This window comes from Wyeomyia smithii, chromosome 1 (assembly GCF_029784165.1).
Source record: "Wyeomyia smithii strain HCP4-BCI-WySm-NY-G18 chromosome 1, ASM2978416v1, whole genome shotgun sequence".
NCBI classification, from domain to species: Eukaryota; Metazoa; Arthropoda; class Insecta; order Diptera; family Culicidae; genus Wyeomyia; species Wyeomyia smithii.
In genome coordinates this window covers 57,802,319-57,822,781 of record NC_073694.1, presented here as the reverse complement: position 1 = coordinate 57,822,781, position 20,463 = coordinate 57,802,319, and the positions used below count along the sequence as shown (strand labels likewise).

At 43.1% G+C, this 20,463-nt stretch overlaps 1 protein-coding gene across 2 annotated transcripts in view; it reads right to left on the bottom strand.

Moving 5' to 3' along the window:
- LOC129717099 (gamma-aminobutyric acid receptor subunit beta-like) overlaps window positions 1–20,463 on the bottom strand; it is an 84,098-nt gene that overhangs the window by 48,107 nt on the left and 15,528 nt on the right. The window contains exon 1 of one of the 2 annotated variants that reach the window (XM_055666946.1): window positions 7,572–8,047. The exons of the other annotated variant lie outside the window; for it this stretch is intronic. The gene's annotated coding sequence lies outside the window, so the exon portion shown is untranslated. Of the gene's footprint in view, window positions 1–7,571; window positions 8,048–20,463 lie in introns of those variants that run through there. 2 annotated transcript variants of the gene reach the window in all.

Genomic DNA, 20,463 nt, shown 5'->3' with positions numbered 1-20,463 from the left:
CTGTTAAATGCGGGAAAAAACGCTCCAGGCAATGCCATGCAATCCTAAAGCTCGTTAGCACCTTCCCGTGGTCACGCGTGTGCCCCTACACATATCGACCATTCCATTCAATGGCAGTTTCCGTCTGTTTTCCATTATCATTTTTATCGGATGCTTGATCACACGTCCCTACGGTTTCGTACGCTTCGGGAAAAGCCTGAGAAACAGAAAACACCACCAGGTAAAAGCCCTCCAGGCAGTCTGTGACCTTTTTTCGATTCACCCCAAAAAGATAACGGAATACAAGAAAAATAGAAGCTGGGATTGTGTGTAAATCCCGCCGCATAAAGATGTGTACTTCAATTAGCAGTAAAACTGGTCATTGTTTGTCGATGAAGCCCCCGCGTCCCATGTATGGATTTGGATCTGTGCACGTGACAAAAAAAAAAAACGCAGATACATAATGTAACCCAAAACAATCAAAACTAGATCAACCTCCTTCCGTGGAAGCCAACCTGGTTTACTGAAAGGATTGTTTATGGCACGCCTGATGCAACGGAACTAACTTTTTCAATAAAGATGACAGACACCAGTCAGTCAGTGGTGAAAACCATCAAAGGCAGGCTCGTTCTGTTTTATTGCGAGTTCGTGTCTAGGGTAGAGGGGATAATTGAGCTCCAGTAAGCTAGTGTCATCGATTAGACTCTAATTCTGTCAGACGGCTGAATATCACTCAGTTAATTGTGAATCAGCTTTTTGATTTAAATTACGATGACAAAGCGACACTAGCAAATCGGCTCAGAACCCTGCAAATGCAGTGCCGTCACACTAAGCGCTGCTACGAGTACTATATCAGCAGCACTACAACAATTAATCGCTCGACTGCGGTAAAAAAGGATGGCACATTCAGTGAGGCGTTTACTTTTCACACTCATTTCAAAGGTTTCGTCGACAAACTGTGAAACAACTGTGTTGAACAAAGGTGATTGAATTTATTTTCAATAGTTATGTGAAACAGCTTTCCCGTCTGGGATTTTTTTTCTTCTCTGTCAATGCTTGACAAGAAGTAACGTTGAGTTAATCTGACGTTTCTTGAATTGGGCGAGATGGTATTTTACTAAGGGGCCGGTCCTTCACAACGTGGTTTTTGAAGAAAGATTTGTTAAATTATGTGAATTGATGGATTAGGTTCGTTACATTCACTACGCTTTAATACTCTATGATTTTTCCTCCTGTTGGGTACATTTTCCACTGCGACCAGAGACTTGATCTTTTGTAGCGGGCCCCAATTTAATGTAAGCGTCATCAGCATTTGGTTGAATGATTTTCACTTGCTGAACTTAGGCATCGCACGTATAGGCAACACTCGGTGATTGATTTTATGACAAAAACCTAAATTAATCCACCTAGCGGTCAGACCCAGCCTTTCTCATTCAATTTTTTGTTTGTAAAAATAGGTTTACATGAACGCTTCGTTCCAATAAATGTATATTCACTCTTTAGGTTCTGAAATATTGATGCTGTAATCTTCACATATAACACTGCAGTCAAGTCTGTCTGTCTGTCTGATCCATATAGGCCCGAAAACTACCGAACCGATTGACGTGAAAATTTGTATGTAGGGGTTTTTGGTGCCGATAAAGGTTCCTATGATAGTTTGGGACCCCTTCCTCTTCTGGAAGGGAGGGGTCCCATACAAATGAATCATAAATTTCTGCACAACTCAAGAACAAACCAAGCAAATGAAACCGAATTTGGCATGTGGATGTTTTAAGGGGTAACTAATATGTCCATAATAGTTGGATGAAACACAAATTTGTGCACATCTCGAGAACTAATCAACCAAATGGAACAAAATTTGGCAGGTAAATGTTTTTAGTGGTAACAAATATATACATAATGGTTTGAAACCCGAATCCCTCTTCTATAAGGGAGGGATCCCATGAAAATGAAACACAAATTTCGCACAGCTCAAGAACCAATCAAGAAAATACAACCAAATTTGGTATGTGAATGTTTTTAGAGGTAACAAATATGTCCATAATGGTTTGACGCCCCTCCCTCTTCTGGAAGTACATGTTTCTTCACAAATTTATGCACATCTCGCGAACTAATCAACTAAATGGAACCATATTGGCAGGTGAATGTTTTTAGTGGTAACAAATATGTTCCATACGATCTCAGACAACATTTTGGATTGTAAGATGGCAACTTCCGGTTTCTGGAAAACAACCGAAAATGGCCGATTTCCACCCAATATAATAATAGCCGGATCTAGCATAATACACAGGAGCTAAAATCGACCACAGATAGTATTTTAAATTCTAAGATGGCGACTTCCGGTTTCTGAAAACAGCAGAAAATGATCAAATACCACCCAATATGAGTTTTTCTTTAACCAGTATGCCGTTCAAAATCCAAAAATTGTCTCCGAATGCCATTATGAAATCCAAAATGGCGACTTCCGGTGTCGGAAAAACAGCGGCAAATGACCAAATACCACCCAATATGGGTATTTCCGGAACTGGAGCCACTTCAGACAACATTTTGAATTGTAAGATGGCAACTTCCGGTTTCTGGAAAACAGCCTGAAATGGACGATTCTCATTAAATATTAGTATTTCTGGAACCAGAAAGATGCACAGAAGCTAAAAATTGATCACAGACACAATCTTGAATTTTAAGATGGCGACTTCCGGTTTCTGAAAACAGCAGAAAATGACCAAATACCACCCAATATGAGTTTTTCTTTAACCAGTATGCCGTTCAAAATCCAAAAATTGTCTCCAAATGCCATTATGAAATCCAAAATGGCGACTTCCGGTGTCGGAAAAACAGCGGCAAATGACCAAATACCACCCAATATGGGTATTTCCGGAACTGGAGCCACTTCAGACAACATTTTGAATTGTAAGATGGCAACTTCCGGTTTCTGGAAAACAGCCTGAAATGGACGATTCTCATTAAATATTAGTATTTCTGGAACCAGAAAGATGCACAGAAGCTAAAAATTGATCACAGACACAATCTTGAATTTTAAGATGGTGACTTCCGGTGTCTGGCAAACAGCCGGAAATGACCAAATACCATTCAATATGAATGTTTTCGGAACCAGAATTACGCCCAGATGACAGAAATTGATTTCACAGGCATTTTAAAGTCCAAAATGACGACTTTCGGCTTCTGAAAAACAGGTCAAAGTGACCAAATATCACCCAATATGAGTTTTTCTTTAACCAGTATCCTAAATACCATTTTGAAATCCAAGATGGCGACTACCGGTTTGTGGAAAACAGCCTAAAAAAAACAAATACTATCCAATATGAGTATCTCTGGAACCAGAATGATGCAAGGAGCTAACAATTGACCTCAGGCACCATTTTGAATTGCTAAATGGCAACTTATAGGCAACAGTCGGAAATGACCGAATAATATGGATATATCCTTAAACGTGATGATGCATAGAAACCAAACATTGACCCTGGACACTATTTTGAATTTGAAGACGACCACTTTTAGTTTCTGGAAAACAACCAAAAATACCTCCCAATATGGGTATTTCCGGTGTCAGATTGATGCCAGAAAATCTGCTGAAAATGACAGAATACCACCCAATATGAATATATTCAGAATTAAGGCGATGTACAGAAGCCAAAAGACGGGGATGTTGTCATTTCAAACGATTTGTTATTTGACTTTGATCATATCCTATGGCCGATTCGTCGTGCATTTGCAGACTTCAAACAAACCGCAAGGAATCAATGAACTTGGAACGTTAAAATAGTACGACACCACAATTAAATTATGTTTAGGCCACATATATCGATCAAAGCAGGTATAGGTAAGGTATAGTTTTAAATAGTCTTTGAATTTCTCTTCTTTCCATAACTTTTGAGCCACATATCAAATTGTTATGAAGTTTGTAATTTGTAAGTTTGAGAGATGACTCGTTCGTATGACACTAGTTATGTTCAAATAAGTCATGTAATCTTTGAGATAATAGACTTTCGTTGTTTTATTAACAATTTAATACATAACGGTTGCTTAAGTTCGATTATAATCAAATGAAATGGGAACGTGTAGGGCAGCCAAACTTTGAAACCACGTGTTCAATTATAATTCATCAGTTAACCCTTAACTAGCCCGCTCATCTGATAATAATAATCAAATCGGTTGTGTAGTTTCTGAGATAATGAAGTTTCGTGATTTTCACATTTCGACACATTACAGACAAAGTTACAGTCCGATTATGGTTAAACTCAATAGGGTGTTATGAGGCAGCTAGACCTCTCATTTGACACTAATTTAGTGAAAATCGACTCAGCCATCTCTGAGAAAAGTGAGTGAGTCCAAGTAGTCTTCGGAATATGTTCCTTTTCATAGCTGGATTTCACATTTTTAAACATAACAGGCAAAGTAATAATCCGATTGCAAAACAAATCAATAGGATTTTATGTGACAATTGAACCTTCCATTTGACACTGATTTTATGAAAATCGGTACAGCCATCTCTGAGAAACATGAGTGAGATTGAACAGTCTTCAGAACACGTTTCTATTCATAACTTTTTAACCACAAGTTCAATCTTTATGAAATTCAAAATTTAAGGGTTTTCTAGGTAGCCCGTTTTTTTGAGACCAATTTTGTTCAAATCGGTTGTGTATTTTCTGAGATATTGATGTTTCATGATTTTCACATTTTTAAACATAACCTCTAAACCAAAAATCCGATTACAATGAAATTCAATAGGGTCTTATAGGGCAACAAGACCTTTCATTTGCAATTAATTTCATGAAAATCGGTTCAGCCATCTCTGAGAAAAGCGAGTGAGAATAAAAATCTACACATACACACACACACATACACACACACACACACACACATACAAAAAATGCTCAGCTCGTCGAGCTGAGTCGAGTGATATATGCCATTCGGCCCTTTGGAGCACTTTTATACTTTCGGTTTTGCAAGTGATTGCTATACCAAAGGCAAAAATAAAAATTATCGCACTGGGGTTTAAAAAAAACAATGAAAATTTTCGTCCTGATGATTATTACTAATATTATCATAGAAACTAGCAGCACTGTACCGGTTTGACAGATCGTAGGTTTGGCTGAGTACACGTGTTTTCGCTTGTGATTCAGATCGCGCACGTTCAATGAATTAGTTTTGGAAACACTACACGTATTATTGCTGAGAATAATCATGTTTTCAAACAGAACGAACCAAAGGAAAGATCTATTCACCGTCAGATGAATGGAAAATGTCAGTCAGAATCTACAGGACGTGAAATCTAAGCGCATTGGAGTTTCGGAACCGATTTTATCTTGGTTTGGTTTGCTGTATCAATCTTAATGCTTGCAATTAATTTTTTTTAATTTTTTGATGGAAAAAAGGCTATGGTTTGGTTAAAAAACATCGGGTTTGATTCTAGACCCTGTTTACATCCGACTAGAAAAAAGTGAGATTATTTTATACGCACTCTTGCACAAACTTTTGCCCCTTGTATTTTTAATTGCTAATACTACAAGGTATACAGCCCTAGGGTTGTATGAAATGGTGACGTAGGACTAAACACTGTAATTAGAAGGATTTTTAGTTACAAAGGTTACATAATCTACAGACAGCAACAATTCGTTTGTTCTGCGGTTTAAGTGTTTTTTATACGCAGCCTCCCCATAGATTTTCTTTTTAGAAATATATTTAACAAACTCGACAGAGCTTCGATTACACTTAACAATATTTTGGAGTGTTTTTTTTTTGTGCGAACAACATTTATTCAACAAAGCACAAGCGTGTCATTGTTATTGTAGAAGCACCAAGAATTTCTCGCAATGTGTCTGAATCAGACTTAACTCTATTTCCTCATAAACCAAATCCAACAATACCTACGTTATCATAATACATGATTTTGTTTTATTTAACTCTGATCAAATTAAATGTATTACATAAATCTTATTATCTTATTATGGAAACAATTTCGAAGCCGTTACATAGGTTCACTTATAGGGAAACATAAGAAGATATGTTGAACAAAATAATCAACAAGTTCCAGCGTAAAATCATAACAATCAACAATAACAAGGAATTTAAAGTTTGATATGATTAATTTCTGTTTTTTGTTTGACAATTTGTTTTCATTTGCCAACAACATTCACTGTATTACGAAGACAGTTAATATACGTAAGAATATTATTTGTTAAGTTGAAAACAAAAATATGTCATCTAAAAATGTTGAAATGTGATCAAGGATTCTGAATAGATCCTAGTGAATCGACAAAATATTCAAAAGTATTCGCTGGCTCTTGAGCTTCTATAAATTTGTATTTTCAGACATCCACTCTCGATAATTAGTGATATCGAAGATAAAATGCAAAAAAAAAAATCTTATGACCGTTACAAAAATGCTCAATTCTTGTTGAGTAGTTTATTTTTTTTTCTAAGGTAACCATAATCATGAGATAAACCTCTAATCACTATCAATGCAGCAGCATTGCAGTCGAATATCGAAGATAAAATGCAAAAAAAAAATCTTATGACCGTTACAAAAATGCTCAATTCTTGTTGAGTAGTTTATTTTTTTTTCTAAGGTAACCATAATCATGAGATGAACCTCTAATCACTATCAATGCAGCAGCATTGCAGTTTTTCCTTGATTTTACGAAAATAGAAGTCGTGTACTACCACTGCGATGGTAGACGACGAGAGACCAGCGGCGCTCTGGTTTTCTGATGCCTGATGACTAGCGTAATATAAAATTGTTACACGTTTTTTTTTTTGAACAATATATTGGTTATTGTTATCCATCATGTGGTTATGCTGTTATTATCATTTGAAATCTGACGTAACATTTGCCAGTTTCGTTTCCTATTTTACAGAATGCATCCCAGTATAGAAAACAAAGACGTAGTTCCACGTCAAAAAAACAGCTACCTTATAACTAACGAAATTTAATTAAAAAATATGAATTAAACCACAATTTTGAACATGTATAAAAATCTCAAAGATCGACGGAGGATTAAAGGAGTATAACAATTAATCAAAATATAACCACGTGTCTTGTAATTCTTGAACCGAAAAAAAAACCATCTCCGAGACTCTTATCGACCAACAATAGAAGATTGTGATAAGAAAACAATAGGAATCATTATCGGCACATTAAGGATCGGGCTGTGAGTCAACATCGTGTACCCGATTTTGTAAACATTCCACTTATGGCCAAGAAGTCGGAAGAAATATGTATACTAGGGAGCTTTCACAGCGAGCAAAAAAAGGAAGCAGCCACAACGTCAGAAAGTCCTTGATCTCAATAAGTACTTCGTCACCGCAAAACTATATCCGTACATGATAGTGTCGTGTACGTCGAAACAGCAATGAACTATATAGACACTGAGTTCTCGTTTCAATCAATAACGATATTAAAAATTCACACCCGCGCACTTCACGGCAACCGTTGAGAGCTCTTGCCATTGACGTTTCCCTTCCCGATCGACGAAAGCGCCTACCGTAGTAATTAGTCTTCGAAAAGTCTTCTAACACAAACTGACGTTCGAATGATTAATATTCAAATGAGTTTCTAATTTTTAACTTACCTGAACACAGAAAGTTGTTAATTATCTTGCATAATCCAGCAATGTTTTAATTTGACTTTGTGACAGTAATTTAATGATCATTCCACTTGAACAGTCATCCCATTGAACGCAAACAGAATTTTCGAATCCACCTGCTCCACCCTCATAATCCTCACCTTCACCCCAGGAAGTTTTCACGTTTTCATACTCGAAACAGGCCACAATACTCACACTATAGTCTCAATTTTCCCCCCCGAAGCGATGTTTGCTTCTGGTGGAATGTGTCTTAAAAAAAGAGGTGAACTTGTCTGAATTATGAATCCATTTCGCAAGGTTTCTTCAAGAGCCAAGAATCTAACTCAAACCAACGCGAACCGAACAAATTTACCACCGCAATGCTACAACACTAGGATTACCATTGTCCTTCTGGTTGACAGAAAACAAATTTTCACATGGCTGGCAAAGAGTACAGAACGGGCCACCAGCATCCACTTAAAGCACACGGAGCACAGTGGGGATCCCGCTGTAGCTGAGAAGCTGCGAACCATTCATCCGATCTGAGCTGACTACGGGAAAGAGAAGAAGAGAGAGAATAACGGAGAGCACAAAAGCCATTATCCTTTTGATGTTGGTTTTTGCTCTCATCTGACGTTTAGCGGTCGTCCGTCGGCTGCTGGCTACCACCCACCGACCGTTTTTTTTCTTTCTTTCTTCTTCATTTCACCCAGCTGTACAACAACCTCACGAATGCCACCAATACCACTGCCTATCGGGCAGTGAGATAAGGTGAGAATCGCTCCTCTACTCTCGTTTGCGCTTTTCATCCACCAAGAAGCTACACGTGACAAATGTCAACCGACTGGCTGACATCTTTTGGTGACGGATGGAATTAGAGACACTAATCGACATTCGTTAATTCAAATCAATATCAGTACTAGACTTTCGGATGCGGTGCACTGAGTGATGCAGTTCAACAAAATACAAAACAAACAGATGGTGTTATTATCTACTAGCAAATTCTCATCAAGCTCATGAGTGATGTAATCGTATCGTCTTCGGTACAAATACTCAAGACACTACTGTCACCGGTTAGTGTATAAGTTTCGATGAAAGTTGCGTTGTAAATTAAACCTCTAGTGTCCAATGCCGCCATTTGGCGGGCTTCAGTCGAAGTTCTGAAAGCTGCAATAAATACTTAAAAAGTGTTTATAATGATTCATAGTGATTTTACCGAAGCCCGTCTAGAAATTAACTTTGGCACTAGAGGGTTAGAAACGGTTTCGTAGCATGCGTGTGAGATAACATTTATTGATAATTTTCATAATGGAAGAACAACCAACGACGAGTGTATATACCTACATTCCTGGTAAAACATCCCTTCGGATTATACCTTCCTCACAATTTTACGCCAACAAACTCGGCATGGCATGGCAGCTTGTCTTCAGTTTCTTGAGTTTCCTACCCTTCCAAAATTGCTCAACTTGGTCCACAACCCCTTAGTTCATTGAGCGCCTCTACGTCTTGTACCGGCCGGATTCGAGATGAACTCCATTTTTGCGGGATTGTTGTCGGGCGATCTTCCAACATGTTCCGCTCATTGTACGCTTCCAGCTTTAGCGACTTTCTGGATATTGAGTTTGCCGTAGAGTTGCGCCAGCTCCTGGTTCATTCTTCGCTTTCATACGTCATATTCACATACTGCGTTGCAGATGGTTCTGAACACACGTCGTCCGAAAACGGTTGCTGCTTTTAAGTCCTCCTCGAGCATTGTCCATATCACGTGCCCGTGGATGACTACCGGCCTTACAAGCTTCTTGTACTTGGTATGGAGGTGACGCTTTTCAGGCCTCAATATCATGTGGAGTTCGTAGTAAGCATGACTTCCAACTATGACTCGTCTGCGGATTTCTCTGCTGCAGTTGTTGCCTATTGTTAGCAATGATCCGAGGTACACGACATGTCCACGTCGTCAGCGAAGCAGATGAACTGGCTGGATTCATTGGAGATCGCCCCCCGTATGTTGAAGGTCGAACGTTCATAACACCTTCAAGCGTAATGTTTAACAGAAGGCAGAAAAGACGTCGTCTTGTCAAAGTCTCTTGCGTGTTTCAAACGGACTTGATAACGCGCCCGGAATGATGACACAGCCCTATACACCATCCATCGTTGCCTTGATCAGTCTTGTTAGTTTCGTTCCTAATTTTCCATAGCTCTACTCGGTCGATAAACCAATGGTTATGTGGCGCGTGGAGACTTAATATTCGCGATACTTTTGGAGGATCTGAAGCAGCTTGAAGATTTGGTCCGTTGTCGAGACGGTGCAAGGAAGAGCACTTTGTAGGCTGAGTTGTGAATCGTGGTAGCTCGGTAGTTCTCACATTCCAACTCATCGTACCTTCTTGTATTCTGACAGGATCTGTGTCAGATGCAAGTTAAATTCTCCATGGCGCTTTCCGACCCATCCGGATACCACCGAAATAAGTAACCTCTATGACCCCTGTGTGACGTTGATCGAAGCATTCTACGGCGTCCCCAATGGTTACGCTGATAGGCATCATGCCGGACAGGACGCAGATTGCGTCGTATGACACTGAACGAAACGCACACGCAACCCTCAGGCAGTTGAGCCAGTAGGTACTCTCCAGTTTACCACGATAATTGTTAATACCTTGCGATTTGAACCACACTGGGCCCCCACACCTCACGCAAAAGTTAAATGGTGCGGAACCACATCAATATTGTGTTTTATTAAATATATTTATTTACTACGTTACGTCTTCAAGCCAAGCTGTACAGACTGACTTATCCCTAACTAGTTTAAAAATCTAACACTTATTTTAAAACGATGTCTAGTTACATTGAAGTCAAACACATAAATGCTATTTAGTAGGGCAAAACATCTTTCCAGTGGGTGATTTTATCCGAATACAGTCCGGTGCGTAGTTGTCCGGAATAACGAGCGTTGGCGAGATCAACGCGCTGGCGCATAGAAGTTCACCTGTTGCAGTAGGTCCGGGCAGTCAATATGGTTGCGTGCCACGTCGAAAGCAATCATTCGTTGTAAGTATGCCCGTCTTTGATGCAAGGGCTCCAATCTAATTAAACGGCATCGCTGCTCATACGGCGGTAATCTTTGTGGGTCGTTCCAAGGTAGTCGTCGTAGTGCGCAACGGAGAAAACATCGCTGTATTCTCTCTATGCGAGCAATTTGGGTTTCGTGGTAGGGAGCCAGAATTTGAACGGCGTACTCGAGGACACTTCGGACAATAGAGCAGTAAAGCGTTTTGAGTGCGTATACATCGCTGAAATCGCGTGTGTGTCGGCGGATGAAACCGAGCAAAGCAAAGGCCTTACTCATAGTCGCTGCGAAGTGCTCATTAAAACTGAGCTTACTGTTCATGATCACTCCTAAGTCGTTCATTGAAGAAACACGTTCCAGACTCAAACCGTTCGCTTTATACTCGTAGCAGCACTGCGTCCGCATTCTAGCAAAGCTGATTACCTTGCACTTCGTCCCGTTTATCGCCATCACGTTCAGAATACACTAGCTTGTTACGATGTCGATGTCCTGCTGCAGAGCGACACAATCGATCAACGAACTGATTACTCGGTATATCTTCAAATCATCGGCATACATCAGATGATGAGAGTCAAGGCGGTTGGTCAAGTCGTTCACAAATAAAATGAAAATTAAAGGACCAAGGTGGCTACCTTTCGGCACACCAGATGGTGTCGGAAACCGGCCTGACTTTACGGATTTATATTTCACGAAAGCGGATCTGTCCTGTAGGTAGGAGCGCAACCACAAGATAAGCCAGCTAGGGAAGCCCAGCTTCTCAAGCTTTCTCAGCGTCAGCTCGTGGAGTACCTTATCGAAGGCTTTGGCAAAGTCTACGTAAACACTGTCCACTTGACAGCGTTTGTCCAAACTAGAATTAGGAAAACTTGCGTATGCCATGAGGTTCGTAGCAGTAGAACGATTTTTGACAAAGCCGTGTTGGTGTTGGGATATTATGGGCTTAGCGGCTGCGTAGAATTTATCGTGAATTAGTAGCTCGAGCGTTTTGGCGAGACAACAGAGAATCGAAATTGGTCGGTAGTTATGAGCACTTCCGGCTTTGTGAATGGGCGTGACAACAGACATTTTCCATGCCTCCGGGAATATACCTTCTGATAACGACAGGTTAAAGATGTGGCATACCGGTGATGCAAGTACTTCCGCGCAGCGCTGAATGAATACAGGGGGCAGTTTGTCCGAACCAGGGCCTTTCAACGTGTCAAGAGATTTCAGCGCGATGGTAACCTCGGCTGCGGTGAAAGTTGGACGTGGCAAGTGTATATCGAACGATGGCAAGAAGTTTAACAGTTCCGGGGAAATAGCTGGAGGGTTAAAGTTGTACACCGTTTTGAAAAAAGCGGCAAAAATTCGGAAGATATAATTACGGTAAGCAGAAGCACATCTCCTCTACTATTTTGGAACCAGTACAACGAATGTGTGTTGTTCACAACGCATTTGATGCTTTGGTTTGGTGGTGCGAATTTTCAATATATTAGACGGCTCAAAAGCATTACACTCATGAAGTATCAACCGGTGTTAGTATTGCCATGATGATCTGTACTGGTAGTGATGATATTTTTCAGAATGCTGCTATCGTTGAAGCAGTGCAACCAGTAATCAATACTGATGATTTGGGTACTATTTGGGTTTACGATTCACTAACATCATCGAGTCAATAACAATAAAAAAATATGGGGTTTGTGCAAAACAATTTGCATTTAACGACGACTCTGGTTTTATTCATATGCATTCAGTTCCACGTTACTGGCACCAGCGTCAGTAAATTCTGATGCAACAAGGCTTGCTATTGGCTGTTTCGGTTGCTGACAGTGGTTAGGGATGCACGAGCCTTTGATACGCACCGACTCGCGAACGTAACCAGCGGTTTTTGAGCGCCCCAAATACACATACGAGATAGTACTTGTCTGGATCGAACAATGAAACCTCTTTGGCAATCGACGTTTAACTAGCTGAGCTAAATTGTACTTTTATTACAATTTATCGAGACACTATACTTAAATGGTTTTACTTACATACAATTAGTATTTCGTGTATTTTGAACTCTTCCAAATACTCCTGACTGTCCAAGTACTTTAAGATTGTTTAATTTGTTGTAAAATAATCCACCGATTAGCGTTACACGTTTTTGTTCTACTGACTGTACTCGTGCTACCCAAACTTTCGATGTAGTTGTAGTTCGAACGGATTCGAATTGTGCTCTGTCCAATTATTTAACAGTCTTACTGTCTCTTGACCTCACTCCTTCCGTCCACTAGAGTTGTTTGTTGTTTTTTAACTATCCGTTGATAGGTGTCTGCCAGAAACAATCTTCACTAACTCCGCTTCCTAAAGTATATATAATTTTTCAACTAACGCCTTGCTTTTCCAACTAATTTCACTTCAACTTCGATCCTTCCTGTCACCTCGATCCCTGTGGTACTTTACGCGTCGCTTGGCCGCAGGTTGGCAGTGTTTCCAACAGTACTGCAACAGCCGATGTGGTCCTCCTACAGGCATAATCGACGTGGCTCCCAAACGTGAGCTTGTCCTCGACCATAACCCCCTAGAGCTTCAAAACAATATCGCACGCTTAGCCTTGGGGCTAATAGCGGTCTCGATCAACTAGATTAGTTGAGAGAATTCGTTATCGATATTGTTTTTGGCACATTTTGTATGTGTAGGATAAGTACAACGATACACCGTGCCCCAGTGCTGAGTCGAGAAAATTTCCAGCTCGAAAAGATCCTCGACTCGATCGGGAATCGAACCGGATATCACAACCGTGTGGGAGAGCTAGCCGATCGACATCGTTAACCACAGAGCCACGGGGACCACAAACCCTAGAAAAAACCCCTAGAGCTTCAGAGATCGCTTTTAGGTGATGGCGCAGTCTCTGGCTCTGAACATCACCTGGTGAGCTAACTCCAGTTTTCAGTAGTGCATTCAGCCTTCGACCTTGCGTATACAGCGCGCGGCCGTCAACTCGACCTCCTCGATCGTCTCGCTGTAGACCTCTAGCGTTATGTCGTCTGCAATTTATGCAATTTTTTAATTCAATATCGAAATTGTTTGATTTGAGGCAAATCATTGCATGAAGTCGATGAACATTCTCAACCGCATAAACATCGCTAAAGCAACATAGAAATGCTGCTAGCCAACAATCAGTGTCAACTGGTTGGAGCTGAAAGCTCCCTTTCATTCTCAGCTCGCTCTTTGAAAGTTGAAATTCAAAGATTTTAATTTCAACTGAAAATCCTTTCCTGGCAGTGAAAGTTTGCAGCGCTGCATTCCACAACACTAGGCCCAGGATAGAAGCTTACGGAAGATAGAGCCTTGCGGCGATCACGATGTTCCTTATTCGTAACACTTACCTCTCCCCCGTTCTCAACACAGCTATCACTCACTCATGGATTGGATGTTCGACAGATTGATCGAACATCTCTGGTCTGTGTCTGAGACACTGGAACGTCGGACGTGAGACTCGACTGCCGGAGGCCAAGGACTGGACTCGTGGCGTAGAAAGAGACCCTCGAGGATACGCTCCAGTATCGCTGGTGATCGCTCTGCAGGCGTCAGCGCGCCTTCGGTCTCGGCCATTACGATCCTGTAGGCGTTACTCCACGGGTTCGTATTGCCACTCGCGCATAGTCTATCGAAGCAAGTCCTCTTGCTTGTTTCTTCAGCGCCGATCTTGCAGAACCAAATCCTCTGATCATCTGTTCGCGCACGCTGCATCATCCGTCTTGCACGGAGGCACGCACTGTGGAGGTCCGCTATCGCGTCAGTCCCCCAGTTAACCGGTGCCTTCCCATTCCTAGGTTGGCGAATCGGGCGGAGCCAACTGCCTCCATCGCGCTCTCTTCTCATTGCCTCTTTGAATACCTCGGCATGCGATGTCTTCCACCTGCGGACGGTTTGAGTGTTGGCTCTACCTGTCACTTGCCGCCCCGCGTTGTTATCTACACTATAGCAAACCGACTGATAGTCGCTACTAGTGTAGCCATCGTCTACCCTCCAGCTCTTGACCAGTCCTGGGCTGAAGAACGTCACGTCGATGATCGACTCCGCACCATTTCTGCTGTATGTACTTTTGTTATCAAAAATTTTGTTGGTTCGTGAAGTGGCTTCCCCACTCAATAGCCCAAGCGTTGAAGTCGCCCATCACTGCCAACGGCGTTAGGCCCGTTAGCTCCTCTGGTCGACCATCTGGGTAAACCTTTCGGTAGACTAACGTGGCGAAGTATAACAATTGCAGTAGAACACTCCGTTCACCTTGGCTACCGCTTACCCTTCGTTTGTGGTTTGAACAACCTCCTGAACCGAAAACCTACTCGTCGTCCATACGGCCGCCATACTTGACTTCTCCACGATCCAGTTACCGTTTCCGGGAGAGTTTCGATAGGGGTCCGAAACGACGGCGATGACCAACTCAGTGACTGCTTGGTATAGCAGCTGCTGAGCCGCGAAGCAGTGGTTTAGGTTCAGTTGCATTACCCTTAAGCCCATGGTTTCGCAGCCGGCTTGCAGACTGGGCACCTGGGGCCTCTCATAAAGTGTTTGGCGTTCGTTTTCCGGAACATACTGTGCACTTGGGAGACTCACCGCAATCCTTCGCTCTATGGCCTGCACCACCGCAACGCTTGTATAACTAACTCGTGTCAGGCCTCTTGCAGGTCCAGGACTTATGTCCTCCCTCAAAGCACATGAAGCAAACGTACGGTTGCTGGAGTATATCCAGAGGGCATAATAACTAACCTTTAGCTCGCCTTCCTTAGTGGCAGGTTCGCATCTGTCGACGCGCGTCGGAAAGTGGCCATCTGGGTCCCCGCTGGACCCTCTCGAAAGCAGATTGACTCAGGGGCCACCTCCACCCCGCGCTTCTCTTTGAGGGCTTGTGTAACATCGCACCCCTCGGTGATTTCGATCAGGTTTTTAAGCTGGACTGTCACATCCGAGTGAGTGCCCGAATTAGCACCTCTTCGCCAAGGATCTGCTCGGCTACCGACCTGTAGGAAGCGCCCTTTATTCTTCGCATTCTTTCGGAGCTCGAAATCATCTCATCTTGATCGACGGATGGTCCTCACATCCGCCCCTAAATGTTTGAGCTGGGCTTCTTATTTTCTTCATGACTTCACAGGACTTAGACCCGTCAGTCTTGACTATGAGGGCGTTCCTCCTGCTCCTCGCCTTTTTTACCTTTGGCGAAAGTTTTGTTGCCGCTCCGTTTTGGCGCTTTTTACCTGTGACACCCTTTACCTACTATGGTAACCCATGGGTTTCCCGTAGTCACCGCTTCGGTAGATGTTTCGCCCTTTGAGCCTGTTGGTGGGCTAGCTTGCGAGGCTAGCTCCACCAATCGCTTCTTAACGTTGGTGGTCCGAAGCAGGAGAAGGCCCTGCTTCAGATCCCTGATGATATTGCTTCTATTCGCCGCGAACTCGATGATCGCATCGAGCTGTTCGGAAAGCGCTACCACCCTAGGCCGCTTGTCCCTGCTCTTTTCGATTTCCTTGCCTAGTAAGGGTCCATCGAGTGTTTATCCGGTGTGGAAACTGGCGTGTTAGCCTTTCCTCCACCGGGTTTTGCTTCTTCCGTCTCCGCCTTTTTCTGCGGAGACCACTGGATGCCACCTCGCGCTAATGGATTAGGTAGTTCCTCCGCACCCGTCACTTGTTTTTTGTTCGTCGAATTCATTTCTAGTTTAACAGGTCTCCCCGCCAGCCGCTATCCTTGTCCATATGGAGTAGTCGCCTATGTGGTTCCATGGTGGTCTATGCTGAAGCAGTGAGGCTAGAGTGGCTAGGGTAGGTCGCCCATAGCGCCTTATTAGCAACTACGTCGCCTCTAATCGGTGTAAGTCAGAAATAGGAATCTGATCCTAAGTCTAATTCCCACCATCTGATCCTTCTCCTGCCTGATTGCCACCAGACGATGAACGCGGAACGTACTGGAAGGCCTGCCAGGTTTTAGGGTACGGAGACCCCTGCACCATGTAACACCTCGCCGTTCCAAGCCGTTGTCACACGACTTTACTAAGAGAGCTCGTTGCAGGTACCTGCCCTACATCCCGGTTTAGAACATGTACCGACTCTTATCCTCAGCAATGCGACCAGGTGCTATAATTGGAGCCTTACTGGTATTGGTCCCAATGGACGGATTTTTGTTTTTGGGTGATGAGAGCTGATTCGCTCCGTCGAAGTTGCTTGCGGGTACCGTGGCTTTTACGGGGAGTCGACGGCCCACCACGCCCTAGGCACGCTCCCGCTGCCGGTGGACACACACTAGACATGCATGCCATCGGCGGTCACCGAGCGCCGACTGGTGGGGCATGCAACTCTGCATCTAAAGAGGTGCAGACAGATGCCCTCTCGTTCGCAGTGGTCGCTCCACGGGACAGGTCGCTGAGAGAATAAGGCAGTCCCCGGGAGAAACGTCAAGATGGCGAGGCGACCAAACGACCAAGGAAGGTCAGGAAGACGTGGCGCAGGGGAAACGCCCTTATATTCAAAACGGACGAGTCAAAATACTCAGAAGGCTTGAAGGAAGCAAGGGAAGGCACTCAGCTCAAGAATATAGGTATGGATGTGCGAAGTATCTCCGAAAGGACGCCAAGTACAAAGAAGCTACCTAAAGAAAGGTAGTTGAGCAGGTTCTTGGAAAAGAAATGCAAGTTCGGGCACTCACCTCAGAGGTGACTCTTCAGCTTAAAAACCTGGATGAAATCTCCGAGGGGTGCGACATTGCAGAAGCACTCAAGGAGAAGTGCGGGGTGGCGGTGGCCCCTGAGTCAATCCACCTCCGAAAGGGCCCAACGAGGACCCAGGTGGCCACTTTCCGACTAGCATCGGTAGATGCGAACCTGGCCTTGAACACAGTCACACTTAAGGTTGTGCTGGTCAGTAGGCCCTCTGGGCATACTCCACGTGCTTCGAGGGAGGGCATCAGTCCTGGGCCTGTAAGGGGCCCTACAGAAGCCAATTGTGCAGGCGTTGTGGTGATACAGACCATAAAGCGAACCAAGTACTTAATACTGTAGTATACCGTTGAGTTCATCGTCTTGTTTGTGATGAAAACCTTGGTTTTCCGTCCACAGCAGCAAAATTCTTTGTCAGTTCATTAATTTATCAGCGAAAACAAACTTGAACATGGTGACGACATCACCCTGTGCTGTGGCGAGAGAAAATTTCATCTAGGAAGATGTCCAAAATCCGTCTTCTCCTATGTTTCGTCGTTCATAAGTAGGCACCCTTTGTACTTCGTCAGAATCTTCTCGTATAACTTTCAAGCGCGTGTTTTAGCCACTATCTAGTGCTTTGCTCAAGCACGAAAAAAAACGGTTGCCTTCCCCTACAAGTTGTTAGCACCATATTTTTTGACGATATCCCGATCCCAAATCTATTTAAGTCCTTTCCATTTTAGCTACCAATCGTATGATCCACGACGCTTACTCTGATCCCTCCGGATGACGGTCATGCGTTTTTGGAAACGTGTGAGCATATCATATACAGTTTATTTAGCGAAATTTAGTATTTTCACGATTTTCAGAGCGGACCACGTCGGGTTCTTGACGTGAGTGTCCGGAATTAGTTTCCTATTTCGTCCAACATTAACCACAACTTTACGTATCGAGCTGAAACTTTCAGCACTGAAAGGCAAATAACTGTCAAAACATTTTAAATCCGACCACTAGGGGCGCTGCTCTACAACTGACAATATTTGCGGATTTCTAGTGAAGCAAGCTTTAATTAGAATTATTGAGCCTCGGAATTCTTCCACACTCCATTCTTCTGGAAATGATCTCAGCTGTGCAACCCACCTAGTGGTTTTGATATTTTATGATTTTGATCGAGAATTTTCTGGCTTCTATCGTTACAATAGTCAAAGCAGAGTTGCGTTTCAATCACGGGCAACCTCGCAATCATCTTAAGTTATTCACAATATACCCCGCGCCTCCATAACTTTCCCCTGGGTAAGCAGTCACCCTCACCCCGGAAATGTTCATTGTTAATAAAGTGCAGTTTTCGGCATGTGAGGCAATCCGTCTGCATCCCATCCTGCTGCCCTTAGGGGGTTGCTGGGATTTGGGTCGCAGCTTCGCTCCACCGAGACACATTTGCGGTGCGGTTATCAACTATGGACAAATGTGTCGAAGCACATTCGCCCACACACTCAAGCGGACTTCAGCAAACAGGACATCATCTTGAGTCAAATGAAAAATCTCAAAACCGCTGCTGTGATATGAACTTGGCATTCTTTCCGTGGCCTTTCTTTGAGCTTGTGTGACACGGAAGTGGCTGTGATTTAGTAGAAATATGTATATATGCGACGAACGGGGCGAGAAGCAAAGAACGCTTCCCTTCCAGTATCAACATCAGCTGAGTTGAGCTGTCCCATCATTATCCGTTCTACTTGCCCGAGTAGTATGTACTATACAAAGCATTTAGTACTCCGTAAACAAGTGGCCGAGCAGGCATCCGGTGGATTGAAGAAAAAAAGGACATCCCCGAAGCACGGTCGAAAAGAGAGTGCTAAATATTGCCCTCAGTCTCAGTCCTTCTAAGCAGAAGAATGATATTACCTTTCTGTTGGCTTTGAGCCTGATCTGGGTTCGTGTTTGTGTGTGACTTTTTCGAGTCGCTTGTCAGTTTGCAGCAGAAATGCGCTAGGAATTAAAATGCAACTGGGCAGCAGTACAACAAAAAACCTCGCTTGGAAGATGAATGGGACGCACTCGCCCGATAGGACAAAGGCTCCTCGGGGAGGTGCAGCACAACAAACAGTTTGCGAGCGTCAGTTAAAAGCGCTGCTGAGCTTTCCCCATCCGATCCGATCTTACGGTTGGACCACGCGAGCAAACAACAAGGGAATGCTTTCAATTCCAGGCAGTAATTCTCCGCTTTGGAACAGTATATACCAAAATTCAGACTCCATTTGGGGTCAAGCTTGATGATTCAACAGCGAAACCATCTGTGTCGATTATACAAAATCTTCGCCTGCCTTTGCCAACATTTCGATTCCAGGAGGAATTGACTACTGTTTACTTCGAGGGGTACTCTCTACTCTTCCGGTTCACGGGACTGAAATTTTCAATGGCTTTCGATGTTTGAATGTTTCTTTCGATGTTTGAACAGAATATTTGTTTCTGGTTGGGACGTGCGACAGTCAGCAACGTTTCTGGTTACGTTTTATTGTTTTTTTTTTTTTTGTAGACGCTCAGCTGCGAGAGCCAAACTGAACGCAGCTTTTGCTTTTATCTTTTAAAATTGAAAAATGAAGTTATAAGACTATTAACGGCATAAAAGACGTTCCTAACACGCATGCCTTGGCGTTGCGTTTTTTAACTCACTGCGAGTCCGGAATTCAAATTCCATTCCGAACTTGTTAACCAGGATGAAATTGCTCGTGAATGTACGTACGTACGTACGCCGCGCGCTGGAAAGTTCGTGCATGAAGAAAAGCAATGCCTCGAGCCAAATGCGGTGGAACGTAATGGACAGAATTTTAGAATTTCTCTCGAGCGGCTCATTGCTGCTTAGACCAGAAGAAAACAATTCCTACAGGAGACAGGGCGACGACGATGGGAGGCAGAATCAACGCGGAGATATATTAAAAGCAATGAATTATGGTTATGCTTGGTGTCTAAATAGGGTTTCGCGGCAGAAAGAAACAATCTTTCCTCATGTTTCAATATTTCATTTATTCTTCACATCTAATATGCTTCTTAGTTGAGCGCCGAGCAACTTTGTTACTGAAGCCCAATCTGCGTAGCTATTATTATTCATACAATTTCTAGTTACTATGGTATTTTTAGACCTGTGCGCCGACCATATCACCGGCGGCGGCGGCGTAGAAAAC